Here is a 25712-nt window from a genome sequence, read left to right as displayed (position 1 = left end):
AGACTACTTCCTGCTGATTAGGGGCATTGAGTTCCGTGGAGGCAAGTCTGATCTTTGTCACCAGGATATCCAATTTCTTCTTGTTGTTTCTTCTTTTTTCTTTTGCGCACAACTATTTAACAAACCTCCACCAACAACAATCAACAGCCAACAACCCACATCATCACTCTCAGGGCCCTTAGCATTTATATAACCCCCAGAAAAGCCCCCAGAATTACAAATGTCACACAATTGCAGAAACTATCTGCAGCTGGAAAAAAAAAATCCCACCCCTGCTACAGCATGCGGCAAATCATAGGCTGCTTCCTGCTTCCTCTCTCTCTCCTATAAGTTCTTCCTCCGGAGAACCCTGAAATAATGCAAACATCTTCTTTTCTTTTTGACCCAGGGTCTCGACTATACAGCCTAGGATGACCTTGAATTTCTAACCTTACGCCCTCCACCTCCTGCTAGGATCACAGATAAGTGACATCATAACCAGTTTGTGTGATGCTGGCAATCTAACTGGGGTCTCTTGCACACTAAGCAAGCACTGTACCTACTAAGCCACATCCCCAGTCCCTCATTTAGAAAAAAATGAGCAAGTACTATATATCAGAAACTGTTTTGTTTTGTTTTTGTTTCAAGACAGGGTCTCGGGGCTGGAGAGATGGCTCAGCGGTTAAGAGCACTGACAGCTCTTCCAGAGGTCCTGAGTTCAATTCCTAGTTCCCACAGATGGGTCACAACCATGTGTAATGGGATCCGATGCCCTCTTCTGGTGTGTCTGAAGAGAGCAATGATGTACTCATGTACATAAGATAAATAAATCTTTTGAAAAAGACAGGGTCTCACTCTGTAGCCCAGGCTGGCCTCAAACTCTCAGCTCTTCTGCTGCCTCCACTGTCCGTGTGCCGGGATTAAAGACATGTTCTCTTAGGTTCTCGACAAATCTCAGTGGGAAATAAAGAAGAACAATGCTTCCTGGCCTTGTGGAAGTTCGGCTGCTATGTGTGGGGGAGACAGGATTATAAAGACCGTAGATTAAAAGTCTTAGAGAGTGGTCAGTTCAAACAGAGGGGGAAGAACAGAGGAAGAAACAAGAGACAATGGAGAAGGGACACTGGGCAAGGGCTTATGGGACATAGAGGCTTGGTCGTGTGGAGACCACAATCACCTTCAAAGATCAAGGCTCAAGGTTAAATCACTGCCTGAAGTGACAGTGTCTCACTTAGACTAGTCTCCCTTTTCTGACCCTCCATGGCTTGGCCATGCTAAGGTGTCCCCTCCAGTGTACTTCCCTCTCTCCATTCTTCTGTGCACCCCGGCGAAGTTACTTAGGGATGAATCCCAGCAGAAACCTAACATCCCCAGGGGGAACAGTTCAAGGGAAGTGGCTGAGTTTATTAGGCTCAGGCCACGAGGTCACCCCGTAGAAGAACCAGTGAGGGGCAGCCCAGCATATGGTGCCATTGGAAAGAAGGAACAATGACATTCTCTGGCCTGCCTCTTCCTGCTATCTTTCATTTTCCTTTCTGGGTCATTCCTAGCCAGCAGTCAACTGACTGGGGATTCTTTGACACCTGAATGGGCAAAGGCAGCCTCAGCAACTCAGAGGAGAACTTGCTTAAGAATGGCCCAGAAGACAACTATCCCCAAGGCAGGGACAGTTGGCACTCAGGGTAGGGCAACAAGTACATTAACTCAACCGCAACAGCGTGGCTACTACTGTTGTTTGCTTTAAGGATATTTGTGCCAGTTAGTTTTGTCAACTCCACACAAACCAGAGTCACCTGGGAAGAGGGGCCTCAGTTGAAGAATTGCCTCCATTAGAATGCTCTGTGGCCAGATCTGTGGGGGCATTTTTCTTTTTAGCTGGTTGATGTGGGAGGATCCATAATACCCATTGCGTGGGCAATGCCATCCCTAAGCAGGTAGGTCTGGCTGCGTGTGTGTGTGTGTGTGTGTGTGTGTGTGTGTGTGTGTAAGCATATGTGTATGTGTACAACTGAGCAAGCCAGAGGAAAAGCAAGTCAGTAAATAGTGTTCCTCTGTGGTCTCAGCTTCAGTTCCTGCCTCCAGGTTCCCACTCGGCTTCTCTCAGTGATGGATTATGACCTGGGAATTGTAAGATGAAATAAACTCTTCCGCGGGCTGCATCTGGCCGGTGTTTTATCACAGCAACGGAGAGGCGAGCTGGGATGATTTCATTTCCATTCCCACAGCCTAGAGTAATACTTTGCCTAATGCTTGATCCAGTCACAATTGAAGGAATGAGTGAAGCTGAGAATAAATGAATGATGGACTCCAGCCTTGAGCCTGCTTAGTAACTGGGCTGCTTTGTGGTATCTCCTGGTTCCCTGTCAGTGAGTGCTAAGGTTACGTGGATCGTACCGTTCACACAGCATTTTAAGGTACGGTATGACTATAAAGTCTTTAGTGTTTCCACGAAGAGATCAGACAAATCCATCAGGTGAATTTTACACAAGTTCTTCCAAGCAGTTCCCCAGGGAGACACATACACCTCCTCTACCCTCTCCCTGACTGGCTTCTTCTTCAATAGCTGCACTCACTTTACAAAGTTTCTGTCTGTGGGGTTCAATGTCATTCAGCCCATCACCTGGCTAGCAACAGGTTGGAACACATCATGAGAAGTGACACTTGGTTTTGGCAGAGAGGAGGAGGAGGAAGTGGATGGCCACACACAGATCCGGCTGCTGAGTTTCCCACGGGTACAGGAAAGCTGAGAAGTGACTCCCCAAAGTGCCATCAGATGCCAGGGGCTGCTAGGTTGGCTCAGGGACACTCTGGGTCTCACTAAGGGCTCACCTTATATCTAAGATCCTTGACTTTGGGGCTTATAAACCCTCTCAGAGGGGACACTAGGAAGTCATCAGTTTCTACTGTAGATATATACCCTGTGTGTATAAAGCAGAGTCAATAGTGTCTCTGACACAGAACAAAAGAAAACACGAGGGGCTGGCGAGATGGCTCAGTGGTTAAGAGAGCCGACTGCTCTTCCGAAGGTCCGGAGTTCAAATCCCAGCAACCACATGGTGATTCAAACCATCCGTAATGAAATCCAATGCCCTCTTCTGGAGTATCTGAAGACAGCTACAGTGTACTTACATATAATAAATAAATAAATAAATAAATAAATAAATAATCTTTAAAAAAAAAAAAAGAAAAAGAAAACACAAGCAACAACAATAAAAACAGAAACAGTGTACCTGGATGACTGAGGCACTCACTTAGCCTGGAGCTGGGAGCCTCAGCAGAGAAATCCGAACAGTCCAGGTCCTGCTAGCAACATTTCTCAACAGAGACTAAAACGTGGCCATGCTGTAGACTGGGGCTCTGCTGCAGGTAAGAAAGAAGGATGCTGAAAACCTACCTGCATTCCCACAGTGCTTGCTGGGGGGGGGGGGGGCGGCAGATAGTATGCTCTGCGGCAAGGGGTGGGGGTGGGGTGGGGGGAGACCTGAGGCTGAGATTCCATCCGCACTGGTCACCAGCTGGGTGGCTTTGGACCAGTCCTTTCCTGACCCTCCACTGTCTCCTTTGGAGGTGTGGTAAAGATCACTGGTGAAGTACTTTGAAGATGGGCGAAGACTACCACATTACAACACTAGGCGTGAAAAGAGTCACCTGTGACACTCAGTTTATAATGTTTTAAAAATCTTCTATCGCTGGAAGGGAGAGGCCACAGCACTTCTCAAAGGGACATTTCCTGCTCTCAAAATAGAAGTCAGAAGCCACGGTTTTAGTTTTCTTTTTGGTGTAAACCACAGCACAGGCGGTTGTTGCTATTAGCAGTCTGGCTGAACTGTGACCTTCTAACTTAGACTGTAGGAATCCCTGAAAGAATACTTTTCAGTTGCCAAGCCTTTCAAACAGGTTTCCCCAACTAAAGCACTGTTATCATGAATTAGGGGCTAATGGAATTGTCTTCTTAAAGGAGAACCTGCGAGATTCCAGTTAGGCCACAGTAGAGAGCCAGGAGGGTGGAAGATGGGGTGGAGGTGGGGTTGAGTATGGGTGGGATGGGGGAGGGGCTGGGAGCCATTGGTTTAGTGAACTCTTGCAAGGTAACACACTTGTTCAGAAAGAAACGTAGAATTTTTACAGTCCTTCTAATGGCGCACGAGCTGATTTGTGAATCAATCCAGGATCATAATTTACTTTTGGTTTATGGGATTTGGGAATTTTCGCATTTGTTTTAATTTGTAATTAAGTTTTCTCTACGAGGCACACCATATGCCACCATTAATTCTCTCTAGTTGATTTCTTAGGAGATACATGGGTGCATATTTTGATGTAATTTTAGAGGTCTTTTGAAAATCAGATGACTACGTGGTGAGCCATATGGGGCTTTGTTATTTAAAACACAAATTATAAAGCTAGAGAAAGCAAAATGGAAAAAAAAAAAACCAAAAAACTTCTAACGGGGACAAATTGGGGGGAAACTGGTTTCAAGCGCACAAATTGTCCACTTTTTTTCTCCCCGATATTCTGAAATCTCTGAGGATCCCGCGATGTCTCTTACCTTCTGTGAGCGCACTCTATACCACAGGTGCACGGAGCAACCCTCCCGGCCACGCTTGTGCTTTCCGCCGGGGCTGCAGATTCTAGCATCTGCCTTCTGGGAATTCGGCTGGAGCCAGCGCCTTTCTTTGCACACCCAGGCTTTGGCACTGAGCTCTGCTTTCTCCGCACCCACGGCGGCTCGGCTTTCCCGCTCGTGCTTTCCCAGGGCTCCCCCTCCCCGGCTGCCCCTCAGTACGTGCAGGCTGCAGAGCGGGCCGCGGCCCGGACGGCGAGCGCTAGGACCCAGCAGGACTCCGGGCCCGGGTGGGAGCCGAGCCGCCGACCCCGGGCAGGCGCCGGGCGCTGGAGCCGGGTGTTCCGGCCGCGGTCGGTGCAGCTCGGCTGGGAGACGGCGCGAGCCGGCGGCGGGGCCCCCCGCGAGTCCAGCGCCGCCGCAGCCCCCCAATGCGGCCGCGAGAAGCAGCTGGGGGGCAGGCGATCGAAGGTAAGGAAAATGCGGCTCTCTGGCTGCCTAGCGAGCCTCTGCCCGGGTTAGCATTGTCACCCCGAGCCTCGCTGCCCAGGCTGCCCATTTTGGGGGGCACCCTTGGCTTTTTATCTTAAGGTGTCCGCCCCCATCTGTGCTCCTAGTTTTGGATTGATTTATAGCATGCAGCCCAGAATGGGAAAGATCCAGGGATGGCGAGTTGGTTATTTTCATTAGTTTTTGTCTCAAAAGTAAGTTCATTTAAAAAAGAAAGAAAGAAAAGAAAGAAAAGTTTTTTTCTGGAATTTGTAGATAGCTGGGTTTACATTTTAATTTAAAAAATTAGCAGACAATGGATATTTATAAAAATTACCGAATAATTGATGTAATTCCGTTAATGACTTCGGAGGGAGGCGGCTCTGGAGGGTCCTCAGGCATGACTTGTATTTTCAAGGAACTAACGTGTTAAATGTGGAGTTTGGCTGGGGCAGAGTTACAGCATCGCTGTCGTAACTGTTTTGCTATCAATTATAAACAGAGTGTCTATGGGCAGTTTAAACCTCTTTTTCAAATACCGGAGCTTCATATCCCGGCGTGACATGGACAAACCAGAATGTCCATTGAAGGAAGCAGGAGTGTTTCTGTTTTTGGAGAAAAACGTTGCATTGAGGAGAAAAAAAAAAAAAAAAAAAAAAAAAAAAAAAAAAAAAAACCAGATTCCTAGCCCGGGAGACTATTTTTCATGCTTTGTTTATAGTCTGGGAATGACATTTGGGAAAGGGGAACGCGGTCTTTCTTGGGAGCTTTTAATCGTGGGGGTTATTAATTTATTTAATTTATTAGTTTCAATTGGTTGGGCTCCGGGAGCCTTCCGTCACCAGGTTATGCTAGCGTTGGGACACAGGATTGCGAAGGCGAAACTGCCAGCCCGGAAAGGACTGGACCGGGCTGGTGGAAGCTCCCCGTGGCGCTGTTGTAGGCTGGGTGCTACCGGCTCATTGAGGAAAATGGGGATGGCTCTCGGAGCTGAGGAAGACATCAGTATTTCCCTTTTGTTCCCTGTTTTTTCCATTGATCTCCAGCTCTGCCTTAGCCAGGGGGAGCAGCTCTGAGGGTGCAGAGAGCCCTGAAGACTGCACGAATGTCTGGAGCCCGCTCTAACTCTCACACTGATTGGTCAGTCTGATGGGGACTTAGGAAAACAGTCACCCGAAACCGTCTTTTAAAACCTCGTCTTAATTTCAGATCTGCCGGCTTGTACATGGGTTCCTGCCTGGTTTCTCTTTTGATCTGGGTGCATCTGGCTCGCTCTGGGTGTCTTTATCTTTAATTTTGTGTTGTTGTTTCTATCCAGATAAAGTAGGCCATTTTGGTGACAAATTTCTCTGCAGATGTCAGCTTCTAGCTCGCACTGATAGATGTGGGGCTTCACAGTGATTTCTCTCCATAAGTTGTAGGATGCAAAGTTGCTCAACTTGGAATTAATTTTTCCTAATTTTTTTTTCATCTGAGCATTTAAATAGCTACACCAACAGATGGAAGCTTAACTGTATCATTACTTTGATAATTTAAGTGCCTTGTGAATTAGTATGTTTCTCGCGCTAAATCTAAGTCTTTAGACAGTGGAAGGGAAAACAGACAATGAAAGGCAAGCAATCCCGATCAGCTTGCAGACTATTGCAAGAAATTGTGGCGTCTGCTTTGAGCAGAATACAATTCACATCCAAGAAGGGGCGGGGGTGGGGGGGTCTTTTACCACAGAAGGCAGAATTAGAGATAGGGGATGAAGCGGGATCTCTATAAGACAGCCTGCAGCCTCTCTGGACATCTTCATTTGAGCCTTAAAGTGCCTCATTAAAGAAGCTGGGTCCCAGAAGTTGTTAACCGTATAAACACTTTTCTGATTGGTTTAAATATTTAGACACAGGAAGTAGATGGTATCTAGTAACCCAGGAATGGAGACATGGTTGTCATAGAAACTGAGAAGTGTAACCCCACCCCACCCCCACCACACATGCATTCACTACCATGACCACCACTTAGGGGGGAAAAAAAAAGCCCTGCATGTCATCACAGATGCTTGGAGAACTTGCTGGCTTCTGTTAGCTTTCCCACAACATCTGTTGAAACCTGAGACCATGCCTGTCAAACCAAGGTCATTTTACAACAACAACCAAAAAACAGAGCCCTCTGGATTTCATAACTGTATTTTTATTGAAAATAGTTCAGGGAAGAGCCTGAAAGCCAGTGTGAGCGTTCATGCTTACTTAGCATTTTGGATCCTCTGAGTTAAGCAAGAGGAAGGCTGCAAAGAGTACATTTGAGCCATTAATTGTAGAACTATGTGTCTGCTTCTAGAGGTGTGTCTCTCCTGTTAGAACAAAAGTCCTTTTTTACAGACTTAGAGACCAGAATGCAGCCAGCGGAGGCAGGGTCATTTGGCAAAGGCGTTATGAAGTGTTTCCGGGCTTGCAAGCCGGTTCCAGGTGGAGTTGAGGTGTTTGATCATGAAGGTCTCTGGGGGGTTGGACAGGTTCCCTTGGGCTATGCCTGGTGCTCAGGGGAGCAAAGGGCAGGGTGTTCTTGGTGGCTGAGCAGGGGGAGGAGGTGCTCCTAAGTGGAGCGAGGACCATTTCCAGACTGCAAATATGACTGCCCAGTTGATTAGATGCATTTCCTCTCCCGTGAATGGAGAGCGGTGCTTTCCCGTTTTTGTTTTTGGTTTTTTTATTGAGGCTATTTTGGGTGGGTGGGGCGGTCCTCCAGGCCGTTAGCACACATATCAGCTATATCTTATTCATGGTGAGGAATACCAAGGAGAAAAGTTTAGTCACCTCCTCCAGCGCCCCCTTTTCACTCATTTTGCTAAGCAGAGAATAACCAAACATACCTCTCCTAAATTTTGACTTTGAGGTGCTTCAGTAAAACTTGTCGATATAACAATCAACACAGTGGCTAGAATTTGACCTGTTGTATCCATGACAATCTTTAAATGGTAAGGTGGTTTTTTTTTTTTTTAGTATTTATTATTATTAATTATGCTTAGGTGTATGTATCTGCATGTGGGTGTGGACACATACCAGAAGTCCTTGGAGCTGAAGTTCCGGACTGTTGTGAGCCCTCTCGTGTAGGTGCTGGGATCCGAACACAGGCCCTCTGGAAGAGACCTCTTAACTACTGAGCCATCTCTCCAGCACCCCTTTTAAAATATTTATTTATTTATTTATTTAAGGCAGGATTCCTCTGTGTAGCCCTGGCTGTCCTGGAACTCACTCTGTAGAGCAGGCTGGCCTCAAACTCACAGAGATCCACCTGCCTCTGTCTTCTAAATGCTGAGATTAAAGGTGTACACCACCCCCACCCTGCCAGACTCCTTAATTTCAAGGTCTTTATATTTGTGTTTCAAATAACTTCTCTCCATATGTGGTATATTTAGCACTGCACTGGACCCTTTTCTTAAAAAGGTTTTAAATTTTATTTAAATTGCAGTTTGGTACTTCTAAAAGAATATCACATCTCCCTTGTTTTTCTCAACTGATTGCCTCAAGGAGTGGGGGGAGAGATGAAAGAGTTCCTAAATATGTCTTAATGCTTATTTAATATCCTATATTGATGGTGTAGCAAATAGCTTAGAGCCATGTAGTGTCCATGATCCGATTACGGGTGTAGTTCACGATCCCACGTTATCAAATATTTGGTGCTCCGGGACTTGATGGCATGACTGGTCCCTCTCAGCAAAGGATTTCCTGTTGAGAAGTTATCTGCAAGTACAGCAAACTGCCATTGGCAGGAAACCTGACAGTTGCTTGTTTTTACAAACTGAAGGAAGTGAATGAGACTTGTTAGTTTCCAGAATCTACCTTGACTCGCTCCAGCCTGCCCCAGAGTTTGCTCAGTTCAAAGGAGGTGACCATGAGTTGTACGAACGATGAGCCTGCTTCAAATCACTGGCACTTCCGTGAATTTCCGTTTTGACTTTAGAATTGGAAGAATTAATCCTTACGCTGTCAGGTACAGCTTCGTTCACCAATACAAATGAGCAAGGTGCTCAATGAAGTCCTAGCTCATTCCCAGTTGTCAGAAAGTCACTGATAGAATCATTCAAGCTGGCACTGTTTGGATGGCTGTGCCAAATTTTTAACAGTAGTTTCAGAATACCAATCAAATGCCAAAGGAGGGAAGAAGGGAAGGAGAGAGGGAGAGGACTGTCCTTCTCTGCTTGCTTCTGAGGGGGGGAAATTCATAAAGAACATATTTCAGGTATGTGCCAACCTTGCTGGTAGCCGGAAGCACAAGGTAGGTGTGGGTCTGTAAAAAGGCGCTTGAGAGAGAAACATCACAACTTTGAAAGCATCTACTACTTGAAATCATTATTTATTTCACTATTTTAACTTTGGATAATCTCATGTTTAATTGCTTCAATTCATGAATGTTCCATATTCTGGAGGGGTAGGAGGAAGGGCAAGCCTCTTTATAGGCTGTAAGTACATAGACCCCCATAATAGAACCAGCTATTGGAATGGCCCACACACACGTTTTCTTAGGCATCGTTTTTGTTTTATAGTTAGCACCAAGTAGAATCTTAAGCAAGATCCTGATAGCTGAATGGAATCAAAGAAGAGCTAGCTACTCTAGGGGAACCAGGAGCCCAGAGGTGGTGACCGCCCTCCAGGCAGCACCTGGGGCTAGCACTAGAACTCAGAACTCTGCCAACATAGTTGCAAACCCACTGCTTTTTAAATGGCCCAAATATTCTCCTAAGGAAGCCAGAGGAAACTGCCTTCAGGGCCCTATGCCAACTCAGCTAAAAAGAACTTTTGCCTGGGCGATTTCAGAGGACCTTTGTTCTCAGAGAGAGGGGGAGGCGAAAGGTAACAATCCGTTATGTCTCACCACACATCCTGAGAAACTACTGGGAACCCAGAGAAAGATCTGACCAGTCACTGCATGACAAAGTCCCAGGCTTGTTCTAATGAGAGAGGGGCAAAGTCTTTTTTAGGGGTGTAAAAATGCAGGCTTCCTTTATAAGTGATAGGAATGGCATGTGGGCGTGACCAAGGTGGTCCACTGTCAACTTGCTGGGAGGCTTGGCTTTAGTGTCTTTCGGTGTGGTTCTGTCAGGGATGGAGAGAGCTCATATAGCGTCAACTAGGAAGGGACGCTCTGCTGAGCTGTGTGCATTGGCTTGGAGGACTCAACGTGTGTCGTCAGGTGATAACACGCAGATGATATTTGAATTATCATCAAATAGACTCGGTTATCTCTTCTACTATGAGAATATCCTGAAACAGTGTAGATTCTATGTAGATTCTGCTCAGGTCCCCCTTGTGTTCCAGATACAACTGGTAGCGGGGACTTTTAGGTAGCATTTAAATGCTTTTCTTTATTCTTATATCGTTATTGGCGTGTGTGATGTAAGAGCAGCTGTGCACGTGGAGGCCGGGTTCTAGCACAGGATGGGTTCTAGGGATTGGTTTCTGACTTCTATTGAGCACCAAGTAGGAGCTCATGCCAGCTTTGGAACCTTCTGAGCCATCTCTCCAGCCTTACCCTTGATTTCCACACATCCATGAGCTGAGCCAGAGGTATGGAGACGGCAGCAGAGACCCCAGCAAGCTGTAGGGAGTTGGATTGTTCTGAGAGACACAGCCAATCTCCTGGCACTGATCCTCGGAGGTCACACAGCTGGGGAGTCTAGAAGAAAAAAAGGACGCGGAGCTCCTGCTCTCCCTTCTCCCGTTCCTTGTATTGTGCTTGCCCAGCTCCCACTGTCTGCATGGGGCTGGAGATCATGATTAAAATAATCAGTGTTGGAGGAAGCCACAGAGCTTCCAACCATTTTTTTTTTTAAAGAAAGCATTTCCTCTAAAAGATGAAACTAGTAGAGAGCACAAAATTGTCGGCCGCAGTAGTGGATGGAAATGATTGTGGGTAACTTTCAGTTATTGAATTGCGCTGAATAAAGCTTTTCATGGGTAGGCTGTTTAAGGCCTCCTCCCACCCGCCTTTCAAGGAAGGAAGGAGTGTGTCGAGTCCGGCAAGCCAGTGGAACCTTCCGAGCCCATTCTGCATGGCAGAGCCATTCTGCTTTGGAGTGGGGCGCTACATCTCAATAATCTCGGGATTTGTGTTTGGTTTTGATTGTTTTGTCGCTTTGGTTTTACGACAGGGCCTCGTGTATCCTCGGATGGCCTGGAACTTGCTATGAGGTCAAGGATGGCCTTGAACCCCTGACCTCCCTGCTTGGTTACAGATATGTACCCTCATGCGGGCTTTGTATGGTGAGGGGATTGAGCCCAGGGTTTTGTGCATAGCGGGCACTCTATCAAATGAACTACGTACTCAGACGAAGGGCTTGCTTTGTTAACAGAAGGATGCCCAACTGTTACCAGGAGGCTGCTGTGGCTGTCCCTGAGGGCTTTGCAAAGTGTGAGCCAGTGTGTGTCCAGTACAGAAGCAAAGATCTGGAGTAAGCAAGCTCCGCTTGGAAGAGGGATTTTAGCATGTCATTCAAGGTCGATTTAGAAACCCAGAAAGATCTCTTTGTGCCTTGAAATGTTCTGATTTAACAAACTTAATAGTTGTGCAGGTGAGCCACGTGGTGGTAGTGGTGGCTCACACCTTTAACCTCGGCACTTGGGAGGCAGAGGCAGGTGTATCTCTGAGTTCAAGGCCACCCTGGTGTATAGAGCTAGGTCTAGGACCCCTGGGGCTACACTGAGAAACTCAAAATAAAATAAATAAATAAATAGTTAGACTTTAAAATGAGATCAGCAAAGCACTACTGATGAGTTAATAACCAACTCTGAACTAAAACCATTGTGTCTTGTCTTGAGACTTTATTAAGCATATAGAACTCTCTCAAGAAACAACAGCTTTCTCTAGGCAACGTTGGCCATATTGGGTGACAGAAGAATGTCCTGAGAAGGGGTTTGTTTCACTGGATCCTACTTTCTGCCTTACTTCATTTGAGTCTCGCAATAACCTAGTGTTGATGTCAATAACTAATATCTAAGGAAATGGAGGCAAGAACAGCCCTAGAGCTACAAGTTCTCTAAAGACCCAGCTCTTTCTCACCTCCAGTTCCTGAACCCAAGCTACAGCCTGTGCCACCTACTGACCACGTACAAGCAATCTGATGGATTCCTGCCTGGGAGTGGTAGCACCGCCGTCCACAGATGAAATGGAGTCTCCTTCCTAGAAGAATGGGAGTGGAGAATGGCGAAGGCTCTCAGTGACTCTGGGAAGAAATGGGATTTTTGCCTGTTGACTTTCATGTTCATTAAGTGATGGGCGGGGCCTCTTAGGTCCCTCATTGGTGAGTTTTACTTCTTCATCTTCATCTCTTGGATTGTCTTCAGCCATCCTGGAGCACATTCCCTTACTTGGTAAACAAACAATCCTGCCCACGGTGTAGGCTTTTCCTGAGTTCCACGATAGCCTACCCAGCCTGGCTGCTGGTGGCATTCATTCCTAACCCGTAAACAGATTTCCTGGCAGTATCCAGCTTTAGAAGTAGGAATAGCCTAGTAAGCAAGCTCATGCGTGCTAATCCAGCAGCAGCTCTGAGATTGCTTTTTTATTTGCTGGTTTTCTGGGTATCCTACTGTGCTTCGGATACTTGTGGCTGGATGGTTAGAACCGGCAATCGGTGGGGGTGGGTGGATATGGGGGACTTTTGGTATAGCATTGGAAATGTAAATGAGTTAAATACCTAATAAAAAATGGAAAAAAAAAAAAAAAGAACCGGCAATCGGAGAGATTCAGCAATGTGTGTTCCTGGTTCTCAGGGTCTCTTATCGGGTCCAATAAAGAATCCACACCAGATGGAGTGTATTTCTGTGTCACAGGTATGAGTTTGTATATTTCACGTATATTAAATCACTTCAAGGAATCGGTTGAGAAAGGTGCTAAAGACGTATGTAAATGTAGGGAAATGGATCATCCACAAATTCAGAGAACATTAATTTGACACCTATTGTATACCACCGACTGTGCCCAATCCCTTGCAAACAGTGTGCTACCTGCTCTGGAATTCATACCAACCTTTTAAGTGGAACTCTTTCAAAATGTGGCTCTCTTAAATTTTGTATTCTGATACCATCTTCGCAAGGACAGTTGAAGGTTATATATTTTACCTAAGAGCTGATCCCAGGAAGGGACAGGAAGGCAGCCAACAGTGAGTGAGCTGTCCCTCTCTAGAGCACTGGGCACACTTAAACTACATGGGAACTGGAACACTCAGCCCCTGGCTCAGGACCACTCTCAGGGGATTCACATTTTAGCATCTGAGGTCCCCATGAGAGCTGACAGAGCAAGCTTTGTCCCGAGAAGGTGTTTGGGTCTGGACACCTTTGAAAGGTGGAGCTGTCATGTACTGGGATTTCAGGCTCATGGGGGACAAGGCTAGGGTTGTCTTAGCAGTTTTCATTGTTACCCTGTATTCATCAGCTCCTTCTCCAGTCCTAGAACTATAGATGTGCTTGTGTGTGTGTGCATAAGTGTGCATGCACGTGTGTGTGTGTGTGTGTGCATAAGTGTGCATGCACGTGTGTGTGTGCATAAGTGTGCATGCACGTGTGTGTGTGTGTGCATAAGTGTGCATGCGTGTGTGTGTGTGTGTGTGTGTGCATACATGTGTGTGTGAGAGAGAGTGTACATGCACACGTGTGCTCATGGAGACCAGATGTCTGCATCAGGTGTCTTCCTCAGTTGCTTTCCATCTTATTTTTTTGAAGTGTGAGTCTCTCACCAGCAGACCTAGAACTCTTGCTTTTGACTAGACTGGCTGGCCAGCAAGCCCGGGTGGGGGATTCCTCCTGTCTCTGCCCCCCAGTGCTCACATGACAGGTGGACCAGCTGTTTATGATGATGGAAAAAAAAAAAATCAGGGCCTCGTGTTTCACTCTACATACTGAGCCGTCACCCTAGCCTGGACAGGTGTCTTTTTAGTCACCTTGTAAGCTTACCAATGAGTGAATGCCCCGGAGAATAGGATTTTAATGTGCAGAGTGAGACCAAGGAATAGGGTGGACAGTTCAGAGCCACTTGGGTAGACGTCTCCAGGACGGAAGTGCCTGTTTTCTGTTCTTTTCCATTCCTTTCTGCTTTCTGTCTCTCACATGCTCCTCATTTTCCAGGTTAGGAAACTTGGACTCCATCTCCACTCCAAGCATCTGTTTTATCCCCAAGGCTTCTGTTGCCGTCTTTCAGTTCCTCTTGTCTTAAATGAGTTCTGTCTGGTGCCCTGCTCCATGAATCCCACGAGCGACCTCAGGGAGGCTCTGTCCTGATAGCCTTTTCTCTATCTATGCTCTCAGAGCCATCTACCCCCAAACAGCTCACCAGGTCTGGGTTTTGATGCTAGACCTCCGTTTTCCGACTTATTTTCACTAACCCTGCTGGGTGCGTCGAGGGAGTTACTTAACCTTAGACTCCAGTCTTGGCTGCTGTTTCCTTAAGTAACATGGGAATCTTAAAAGGATTATTGGAGAAGCTAAATCCTAGAGTCCTTGAAAAAGGACGTGTCTCGGAGCCTGGCATGTAGTCAAAATTACTGAGCTATTCTTGCTGTTTTGTTAATATTACTACTGTCTCCCTCGTCCACTGAGAACCAGCCAGCCGAGGCTCCCTGATACGTACCTTATCAAATCTGTGCTCTGCCACACTTTCAGTTCCTTCTGTAATCCCTGTCCTTGCTGCTCAGGGAAGGGCCTGGGATCTGGTTGACACAACACTGGTTTAGACAGCAAGTGTCCCCACGCTTGTCGTGGCTTCTCCGGTTCCACTGCCATTGTGCCGTCGTGCCCTGGCCACGGCCTTTTTTGTTGTCCACATTGTAGACTGTCATTTTAATCCACTTAAAACCTTCAGTGTGTAGAACAAAGCAGCTCCTGTCTCTTGTCTGGGCAACCTTCCTCCCGGCACACACCTGAGCATCAAGAGGAAGCCTTGGTAGTGCCCGTCTTACGGCTTAGCTGTTCCTGATCATTCCCACGCTGCCCCCATTCTCAGTCTCCCTCCAGGACCAGTGCTCACTCCACCATGCCCGCTCGCCTAGTCCCACCCTCATGATGTCAGGTATGAGAATTGATGTGAGACTCGCTCTTCTCTTTCTCTTCAGAGGCAGAGGCAGCTCAGGGTCCTGAGTCCATCCAAAACTTGTCTGTGGTGTGTGGATACAGGTTCATTTTTTTAATGCAACATACATGCACACATGCAACTACAGTATACTATGGAATAGATATCCAAATACTGTATCTGCATACAGTATACATACATGTAAACATTGCCTGTCTACTTACATCTGTGTCCACAGTTACATTTGTTTCTAGATGAGCTAGCTGTACAGCTGCATTTCTTTCTGTGTCTTGGTTTGTGGACCAGCGTGTTCTATACTTATTTGAATTATTAAACTTTTAATTGAATCATACATGTGCAGAACACTGGTCTCTAGCTTGATTTCTTAAAGATTTTCATTTATTTATTTATTTATTTTTATGTGCATTGGTGTTTTGACCGCATATATGCCTGTGTGAGAGAGTGTCAGATGCCCTGGAACTGTAGTTAGTCAGTTGTGAGATGCCACCTGAGTGCTGGGACTTGAACTCAGGTCCTCTGGAAGAGCAGCCAGAGTTCTTAACCACGGAGCCATCTCTCCAGCCCACTGGTGTGTATTTTCGAGTGAACGTAGCCACGTAACAACATCTAGACCAACAAACTGAGCATTATCTACATCTGAGAAGCTTCTTCTGCACCTTAAACCGCTTTGTCCTGGGGATGACCACCTCCCTAATTCTGAGCATCACTGGCTAGTTTTGTCTGTGTGTGAATTTTATATAAAAATAATCTGGTCGATGAGATAGCTTACACAGTGTCTGAGGACTTTATTGCTATGAAGAGACACCATGACCACAGCAACTCTTATAAAGGAAAACATTGAATTGGGACTGGCTTACAGTCTTGAGGGTTAGTCCATTACCATCATGGAGGGAGGCATGGCAGCATGTAGGCAGACAGGCTGGAGAGAGTTCTAGATCTAGATCTTCAGGCAGCGTGATGCTTCCCACTAAACCTCACATCCAGAGTTCAAATCCTGGGACACATATGGTGGAATGAGAAAATCAACTCCTGTAACTTGTCTGTGATCTACACACTCATGCACTTGCCTGCAAACACACACAAAGTGAATACATAAAACATAATATAACGTAAAACTATACAGTGTATTCTCTTTTGTATTTGTTTTTCCTACTTATCAATTTGTTTCTGAGAATTTAGGTGGGGCGGATTGTTACATGTAGCGATAGTATGGTCTTTTGTTGCCATCTAATGTATATGGCTTTAGAAATGGTGCTGGCATCAAATTTGATACATGATTTTTAGTGAACATGTGCTACATTTAGGCCTGTAGGCTACTTGCTATACCCAAGGTTATGCATATCGTAAAAATAGGAAATTGATTTTGTTGCACTATCCAGAATACACTATCCAGAAATAATTTAAGTTTCTTAATTCTATCATGTGTTGCAAATTCTTTTGAATTTTTTATAGGTGATCATATCATATCATATCATATCATATCATATCATATCATATGCAGATAACATCTGGGTTGCTTTCCAGGCCTTGTAGCTGTGGCTTTTTTTCCCTTGTTGCACTAGCTGGATAGATCCCATCACAGTGGACTGAGGACGGGAAGTCTCTGTAGGTCCCTGTGTCACGTTGGTGACCTTACCCAAAACGTACTCACTATCGTCATCAGACACACAGTGTTGACAGGGTATGTTGAAGACTCCTTTGTCCAGTGCAAACATTATTTTTATTTTCTCATTTTTTTTATTGATTTCCTAACTCTTGGATAGATGTCAAATTATTTTTCTGTACTCATTGTGATATTTATATATACACACACACTACTATATATATATATATATATATATATATATTTCCCTTTAGTGCGATGATTTTCATCAGTTGATTTGTCAGTGTTAACTCTATAAGTCTGCGAACGTTGATGAGATTGGTTTGATGATAATTCTTAGGGTTTTATGTCTGTGTTCGGGAGTGTAGTTCAGTTCTACATAGTTCTCTTTTCTGAAACACTTCTTATTTTATGTTTATGAGTGTTTTGTCTGCATGTAAGTCTATGTAATGTGTGCATGCCTAGTGCTTCGACATGCCGAGGCCAGAAGAAGGCATTGGATGCCCTGGAACTGGAGTTGCATGTGGTCATGGGTTATAGGAATTAAACCTGCGTCCTCTGGAAGAGCAGCCAGAGCTCTTAACTCATGAGCCGTCTCTCTAGGACCTAGCTCTTGTTTCTTACCAAGATTTGATAGCACTGCTTTGTTTTGTTTTGTTTAAACCCTCTAGAATAAGATAGAGCCCTCTCTTCTGTTGTTAAAAGGTTTTATTCCTCAGAGTACCTCTGGAGGATCCCCATCCTAAAAGTGACTCGACTCCATTTCCTCTGTGTTAAGATTATTTCGCCACACTCTTCTCGATTCCGTTTTGGCAATTCATGACCATTGAGACCTTTTAGTTGGCATACAGAATAATTTGTTGGACTGTGGTATGCTTGTATGTGGTGTGTGTGTGTGTGTATCCATGGGTGTGCTTGCGCAGGCTCATGTGCCCTGTTTGCTTTGGTCCCTCCCTCCTATCCTCTCACCCCCGCCCCCTACTGGCCCTGTAAAAAGAAAAGACAGCGAGCCATTCTTCCCCTCTTCTTTCATATTTCTTTTATTCTTAAATCTCAGTTTTGCTTATGGGAGAAGCCACATGACCGTCTTTTTGAGGCTGGCTACCTTCACTTCACGTGATGGTGTGTTTAGTTTTATCCATTTTCCTGCCAAGAACATGATTTCATTCTTCGCAGCAGTATGAAACTCCCCTGTATTCTTGTACCAGATTCCCTTTCTGAGTTTGGACATTTGAGGATATAATGAATGTGTATCATGTTTGCTACTGTATTAAATATTTATGATACCAAAATTTATTTTCATTCCTAAAATATCACTTGTATGTTTGCTTGCTTCCAAAAAAAAAAAAAAAAAAAAAACCCTCTTAGCACCTCGAGTCCTCTTCATGGTGTCTGTTTAGTTTTTCCCTGTGTCTTTATTCTTTTTAATCTTGCAGCTTATTGTTTGGTAATTTTTGTAACTTCCAAAGGTTGCAGTTAGTTCATTAAGTTTGAATATTTTTAATATAAAAACCCCATCTATCACTTGAGTCTAAGAACTAAATTAGCTTTTGAAAGTTTTAATAAGTTTACCTCTAAAGAGGTTCTAAGTTTTTTTATTACTTTTTTCTTCAATAAGTTACTAAAATATTCTTTTTCTAAGCTTAACTGACTTTTTGAGACAGAATCTTTTTGGTAGCCAGGAAGCTCTTGACCTGAGAGCAGCAGTCTCCCTGAGTCAGCTTCCCGCGGGCTGGGATTACAGACATAAGTCACTATGACCAGGGGTTAGTGGTGTGTGTGCGTGTGCGTGTGCGTGTGCGTGTGCGTGTGCGTGTGTGTGTGTGTGTAGATGGGGCTTGAGTCTCAAATGCCAGGGCTTACATGTGGAGGGCAGAGGACAACTTTCAAAAGTTGGTTCTGTGCTTCCACTGTAGGATCTGGGGATTGAACTCAAGTCATCCGCTTTGAGCCACAAGTAAATCACCCACCGGTCACCCTGCTGGCTCCTGCTATGTAATTTTAAGTTATATTTTTAAGAAAAAAATTATTTTTAACTCTGTGTATATGTGTGAAGTGTACATGAAAGCCAGAGGCACTGATGCCCTGAAGCTAGAGTTACACTTGGTTGTGGGACACTTGACCTGGGTACTGGGAACCGAACTTAGATTCTCTGGGTGAGCAGCAAGTGTTTTGAATTGATGAGCCATCCCTCTGGCCCGTTGTATTTCTTTTTTTTTTTGTTATTGATTTTAACAACTGGATTTCGGGTGAAAATGTTGTGTCCTGTTATGTTCTGGCATCTGCTGCGGCTGAGCAATCATTGAAGTCTAACTAATTTCCATTTGTGTTGGACACGCTTCAAGAGTGCTTTCCTAATTTTAAATACATTCTCTTCATCTGAGGCTGTGCAGTTTTATTATAAAGAACATTGGTGTGAAGGTTTTATTGTTTTTATTTTATTTTTATTTAAGACAGGCTCTCACATAGCCCAGATTAGTCTTGAGCTTGCTATACAGCAAAGGCTGGTCTTGAACTCCTGATCCTCCTAACATTTGCCAGCACTGGGATCATAGGCACACACCTCCGTGGCCAGCTGAGAATTTCTTTTAACATATTTTTACTTGGGATGACCAGAATTGTGAATTGATCCCCCCCTCCCCCTGCCCCCGTTGGTTCTGGATGATTCTCAGAATATTGTCCTTATGTGGTATTCTTTCTAAGTTGACCACTCCTGCTCTATGCCCAGATGTAGACTACCTCTCGCGTTATTTTCATCCTCTTTAATCCTGGTGTTTATTTTTTGCTTTTTTTTTTCTAACTTACTAAGCTTTCAGTTTAATTCATTTATTTTGAAGGTGTTTTTTTTTATTCTGATATGAAAGTGTAATCCATCAATTAGACTCTAAGTACAATCTATATTGTGTTCTGTGTCTTATCTAATCTTGCCTACAGATATTGAGCATTATTTAATTGAACACTTATTTTCTGTCTTTGTGTCTGATCATTTTAAAGGGTGAAGCCTGTGGGTCCGGCCCTGCCCTGCATCACTTGTGCTGATTGTTTCGGTTCTCTGTGTCCTCTGGCATGTTGTATTGTCTATTGTTTCACTTTAATATACTTTCCTGTTGCTTTGCTTTGGAGACTATCCACCGGAATTCTTTGAGTTAGAGATGAATGTGAATCTCTCTGACAATAATATTTTCCTTTGCCTGTTCGCTGGGATCATTCTTGATTTGTAAAATCCGAGCCCCACCCATTCACCCTGAGGCCTGTCCTGTGGTTACACACTTAGTACAGACCTCTCCCCTCCCACCTTGCTCTCGTGTTGGCTGTTTCCTTTAGAGCCCGCCTTAGCTCTGTGTCTCCTGTTTTACTCTGCTTTTTTGGTGAGTCCTCCATTGGTGGATGACCAAGTTTATCCCCGCTATGTTATGAAAATTGTTCAAATTCTTCCTGTTTGTTAAATGCCCTCGGGGTAAAAAAAAATAAAGATACAAGTGTTTTCTTCTGAGTGTGTCTTATTTTCTTGTTGGTTCACAAATACACTTCAAATTACTTGTGAGAAAATATTCTGAGAAATACATTTTGGGTTATTTTCAATGGAGTGACTGGCCAAGTGTTCATCCTACCAGAAAAGAAAGTCTGGTCCTCTTTTCTCTTGTGTTTCTGCTTCAGTGATATTAATATTCCTCCAGGCAGGGGATATCTTTGGTCTGCTAATGACCACATATACAGAAGCCAAAAAGAAAAAAAAATGCAAAAAATACAAAAAAAGGGCTGCAGCTGGAGCTTGAGTGTTGGAGTTCTTGCTTAGACTTCACAAAGCCCTGGGTTTGATTCCCAGCACCTCATAAAAGTGAGTATATTGACATGGATTTGAGATGGGGGCTTGGGAGAGGACAGAGGCAGGAGGATCCCAAGTTGGTTTTTGTTGTTGTTGTTGTTTTGTTTTTCAAGATAGGGTTTCTCTGTGCAGCCCTGGCTGCCCTGGAACTCACTCTGTAGACCAGGCTGGCCTTGAACTCAGAAATCCGCCTACCTCTGCCTCCCAAGTGCTGGAATTAAAGGCGTGTGCCACCACTGCCCGACGGATCCCAAGTTTAAGGTCATCCTTGGCTACATAGTGAATTCAGAGAGGAAGGAAGGTGCGGGGCAGAGAGATAGAGGTAGAGAGAAAGGCAGAGGGAGAGAGGGAGAGAGAGAGAGAGAGAGAGAGAGAGGCAGAGAGAACAGCAAGTATTTTCAAAGCCTCACTTTCTTGCACGTATTCAGCGGTATTTTCAGTCTGAACTTATATTCTGGTAAAACTTGCTGCGTCAGCAAATGCAAAGCAGTACAGTGAATCAAAACAATAGGAGTTCACTTCTTACAAATCTAAAATGGGGATGCCTCTCTTTCGTCAACGATTGAAAGAGCTTTGCTTTGTAAGATATTGGCACTTTCAGCCCTAGCTCCCAAGGGAAAAGAACATGGTGACCCCTGAATGACAACTAGCTTTTATCAGCCAGGCCTACATTGCAATAAAGCCCATTTCCTTCCATTCTATTAGCCATATTTAATAAGATGGCCACTATCAGCTGCCAAGTGAGTTTCTGGGAAATGTAGTTTATTTGTTACCTAGGAAGAGGAGAAACAAATGATGTGTCTTATTTCTTCCCCAAACTTCAGCTCTATTTGATTTCTCAGTTCTTTGAATCTGTATTCTACTTGTAATTAGTACCACTAAGTTTATAATATAGTTGCCCTGAGTTAGATAACGTTTGCAGTCTAAAGCACAAACTATGTGATATATTCTTTGAAGGCATGACTTCTGTGTTCTAGTTTCTTATAGCCAGGCTGGCCTTGAACTCACTGTGAAGCTAAGGATGACCTTGAACTCTTATATAGGCGTATACCACTATGCCTGGTTTATATGGTGCTGGGGCATAGACTTAGGGATCCATACATTCTCTACCGACTGAGCTGTGTCCCACACCGCAAGTTCTGAACATCATAAAAAGCAAAGCTTCTCCGTGATGGAGAAGAATCTTGCTCTCAGGAGGTGCTTGCTAACATGTTTAAGCAACTGGAATTATGGTCCACAAGTTATCACCTTATTCCTTTAAGGTTTTTGGTTTTTGTTTTGTTTTGAGGCTTAAAATGGTTCAGAATAAGAACTTGGGGAGAAAGCTAACTCCCCAAAGTCTGGAGAGAGCTCTGTGGCGGATCACAGAGGCACAACAGTGTTGTGTTGAAACAAGCCCCTCTGTTTCCTGTGGGTTGCTACGAGACTTGGTCACTCAGATGCCAGCATTTGTGGAGGTCTCAGTATGCTGGCCCTATTGAGAGGGAGCAATGCTGATACAGCCCACCATGGTGAGCATTAGTGGAGGGAGTAGAGGTAGACAAGTTACTTCAAGTGTGGGAAGACCGTTGCTGTTGACGTTGGTTGATGTAGTGTTCGTCAGACCCTGGGGTATTTGTAGGAGATAAAAGTAGGCTATGGAGACAGCAGAGAGAAGGAGTAACTGGGCAAGGCTGGAACGCATGTAAGAAGCCGGAGATGGTCCTGTGTATCTGCAATCCCAGCACTCCTGTTGTGAGATGGGAAAGGGGTGGGGGGATGACACTTCACATGGCAAGCCTGGACCATGTGGCTCAGCAGAAATCAGAGAGGCCTAGCCTCAATGAGGTAGAAAGACAGAATCAGCCTCTGAGAGTTGTCTGCTGGCCTCCACGTGTGTGTGCACACAATACACACACACACACACACACACACAGAGAGAGAGAGAGAGAGAGAGAGGGAGAGAGAGAGAGAGAGAGAAGAGCTAGGTACCGTTCCCATCTTTTAGGAGCCCCGTACTTCCTTTCCCTTTATTGACTTTAGGTTTTGCTTAAGCAGGCAGACCTTCTACCTCCAGGCCAGAGTTTAGCAAATCTACAACCAAGGCGCTCGCCAGCTCTGAAGGAGTCCCAGGGCTGCAGGACATCTCAGCTTGACTGGACCCCGGCTGCTGGCCTCAGTGTCCCCCAAGTTAACGCATTAATCCCTTTGTTGTTAGGCTCCCCGTTGCCAGTGCTTCATTTTTATGTTCTGTTGCTTAGAAAACGACAGTGACATATGGACGGAAGTTAAATTGTTGGAATCATATTCTGTTTTCTTTTCGCTGAGTGGTTTTCTTTCTCCCATGCCATGTACTATGGATGGGAAAGTCCCCTGACATTGCTGTAACTCTGATCTATTATCCACCTGCTAGGATGTAAACACTGTGCATGTGGCAAATCGCTTTATATGCCAATAAAGCCTGTGTTTTGGAAAAATGTCGGACTGTTTGTATCCAAAACATTGTTTGGAATCAAGTTCTCTAAAACAGGCAAATTAAGAATAGGAAGTGATATCCTGAATAGCATCATTAAAATTCCAGGAAAGGACAGACATCTTGCAAATGCAAGATGTGGTGAGGCTATAATTAGGCAGCAACCACACCACTGGTCTGCTTGAGAATACTGCTTCTCCTTAGACTCTGTTCCTGTCTGACCAAGAAGAGTCACTGTAAGGATGATCCAACAGGCAGGGCTAGCCTTCTCAAAGGCTACTACACCAGGCCCTTCACTACTGTGGCTTTTTCTTTTATAAAATAGGGGATAGAATTTTGTACAAAAGAGCAGAGTATAGCATTTTAAAATAAACTAGAGGAAGAGAAGGAGGCATACGGCTTGTCATATAGAGCTTGTCAGGTTTTTTTCTCCACTCCAAAACTTCCCAGACATGTATTAGTATACACACACACACACAAAATCTGTCTTATTTACTAAATCTCAGGGCATCAATGACATACAGGACCTGACAGACTGACATCATAGTGAGTTCCATCTTGCTGATGCCGTGAGGTACTGAGTGTCCCTGCCCCAGTGAGCATTTGTTCCTTTCTCTCTTTAGCATCAAATAGCACAAAGGAAAGAGTCAAGAACTAATAATTTTCCTATGGGCACCGTGGTCTTTAAGTGTGTATTTTTAGCAGAGGGCGTCCTTTGTTGTGGTTAGGTTGACCAAACATTCTGCTTTGTTTGTGGTGCTTCTGGTCTGTGCCCGCAGACGCAGTGAGGTCCCCACTGATGTCTATTTTTATCTCCCATCAGCGTCCTCATTTGCATGATAAGTTTTGCTCACCTAGCTAGCTCGCTCGCTCGCTCGCGTGGGCTGTCAGTGTGTCTAACATTAGCAGATGTAGTTTGTTCAGGTCTCCTCTTCTGCAGAGAAAAGTTGCTTACAATCAAAAAGAAGAAACAAAACAAAACCGGAGTCCTGGAGATCCATCAAGGCATTGAGGAACAAGGTTGAAGGTGAAAACCCACAGAAGGGAAGCTGAGCCTCTGGGCCTGTTTCCTGTTACTAGTGTGACTTTGTTAACCAATATCCATAATTCATATATCCAGAGGGCTAAAATGTAAGACAAACAATTGACCTTTTGGAATACTTGCTGCGGTTAAATCCCAGGAGAGCATGCTTTCTGGGGTGATAGAAACGACCTAAGATTGGATTCAGAGAAGGCTATGATGGTATGATTGGATTCATGAAAACCATTAAATGAATCCTTGTAGTTGGTGACTTTAATGGCGTGTAAATGGCTTCTTGTACTCCAAGGAAGTGTTTTCGGAGGCGAAATGGATGGATTCAATAAAGGGGATGCCAGTGAAGAGAGAATTGGTGACTTAGAAGATGGAGCAGAAGGAAATAAAGCCCAAGGCTGGAGTGTACTTCTGTGGGGCCCTGGAGTCTGTCCTCAGTGCCAAAGTAATAATGAGATAGCAACAAGAACAGTGACACCGGGAGGTGGCAGCACAGACAATAAACAAGATCATGAAGACATAAAATGTGGTAGGAATACCCCACAGATATGTAACTGTATATTCATCAAGAGAGAGAAAATGAGACAGAAGAGGTGTTTGTGGGGGGCAGTGTTTCAGGTTTTGTTGTTTCTGTTCTATTTTGTTTTGTTTTGTTTTGTTTTGAAGCAAGCTCTCCCACCGTAGCCCTGGCTGGCCTAGAATTCTCTATGTACAACAAGCTGGACTGAATTCACAGAGGTCCACCTGTTTCTGCCTCCCGAATGCCAGGATTAAATGCACGTGCCCCCATGCCCAGCTTCAAGTTTCTGTAACCCTTATTTATTTACTGTGGGTGTATGTGTGCGTAGGGAGGGGCACATGCTGTGACTGTGTGTGAAGGTCAGAGGGCACTTTATGAGATTTGGCTTTCTCCTTAAACCATGTGGGCCCTTGGGATTGAACTAAAGTTGTCAGGCTTGGCAATGTGCAACTTGACCTGCTGAGCCATCTCACAGGCCCAGAGAATGTTGGGGAAGCCCTAAGATATGGAACAGTGTACATACATATATACATATATATGTGCTCGTGCACACATACTCTAGCATTGTACAATTCTGAAAACAAACAGTAGTTAGAGTTAGGACCAGCAACTATTTGCCTTAATGGAGCCACCATGAGACTGACAGCAGAGTGTCTTAATGGAAACAATAAGGATCAGGTGGAAGTGGAACTTTTTGTGTGTCATTGCTGAAGGAAAACAACTGTTTGTCAGGTTCAGCATCTAAGACTCTTCAAGATTGAAAAACCAGTGGTTTTAAAGGGTGGCCGGGCTAACTTGCACTAAAGACAACTCCTTCAAGGGTACCTGTAGGATAGAAGGAATGTTGTTCCCGATGAGTGCTCGGATCTGCAGGAAGCAGGGAAGACCCACAGAAACAACAATTCGTTCAATGTAAGTAAATATTGACTAGATAAATAATGGTAATTGAGCCCCACGGAGCTTAACATAGACAGGGAGTAGACAAATGGCCAAGGAAGAGTGTAAGCAAAGAAGCTAATAAAGTGAAAGTTGTCCCGAGTTCCTCGTGGTGAAGGGCTAGTTTGTATTAACCATTGCTAAGTTAAGGATGCATATTTTAAACTCTGGGTAATCATTAAAAGAATGATGAACAAATGTATAAACAATAAGCTGAGGGAGATAAAATAGAATAATGAAGAATAATT

The 25712-nt window shown here is 44.7% G+C and overlaps 1 protein-coding gene and 1 long non-coding RNA gene across 5 annotated transcripts in view; one reads left to right on the top strand and one right to left on the bottom strand.

Annotated features, from left to right (window-relative positions):
* The window catches only part of Gm26839 (predicted gene, 26839), a 56198-nt gene extending 51557 nt beyond the window's left edge, over positions 1-4641 (bottom strand). Inside the window, exons 1-2 of the long non-coding RNA NR_136760.1 lie at positions 4526-4641; positions 3210-3339 (exon numbers count right to left, since the gene is read on the bottom strand). This is a non-coding gene — a long non-coding RNA (predicted gene, 26839). The remainder of the gene's footprint in view (positions 1-3209; positions 3340-4525) is intronic.
* Positions 4642-4814: 173 nt separating this feature from the next.
* Positions 4815-25712, top strand: part of Foxn3 (forkhead box N3) — a 373587-nt gene continuing 352689 nt past the window's right edge. For 2 of the 4 annotated variants that reach the window (XM_030246927.1, XM_006516232.4), the window contains exon 1: positions 4816-5011. The gene's annotated coding sequence lies outside the window, so the exon portion shown is untranslated. Of the gene's footprint in view, positions 5012-25712 lie in introns of all 4 variants that reach the window. The other 2 variants (XM_006516239.4, XM_030246925.1) reach the window with 2 other exon arrangements.

The sequence above is a fragment of the Mus musculus genome, chromosome 12 (assembly GCF_000001635.26).
Source record: "Mus musculus strain C57BL/6J chromosome 12, GRCm38.p6 C57BL/6J".
NCBI lineage: Eukaryota > Metazoa > Chordata > Mammalia > Rodentia > Muridae > Mus > Mus musculus.
This window is presented reverse-complemented; position numbering and strand designations above follow the sequence as displayed.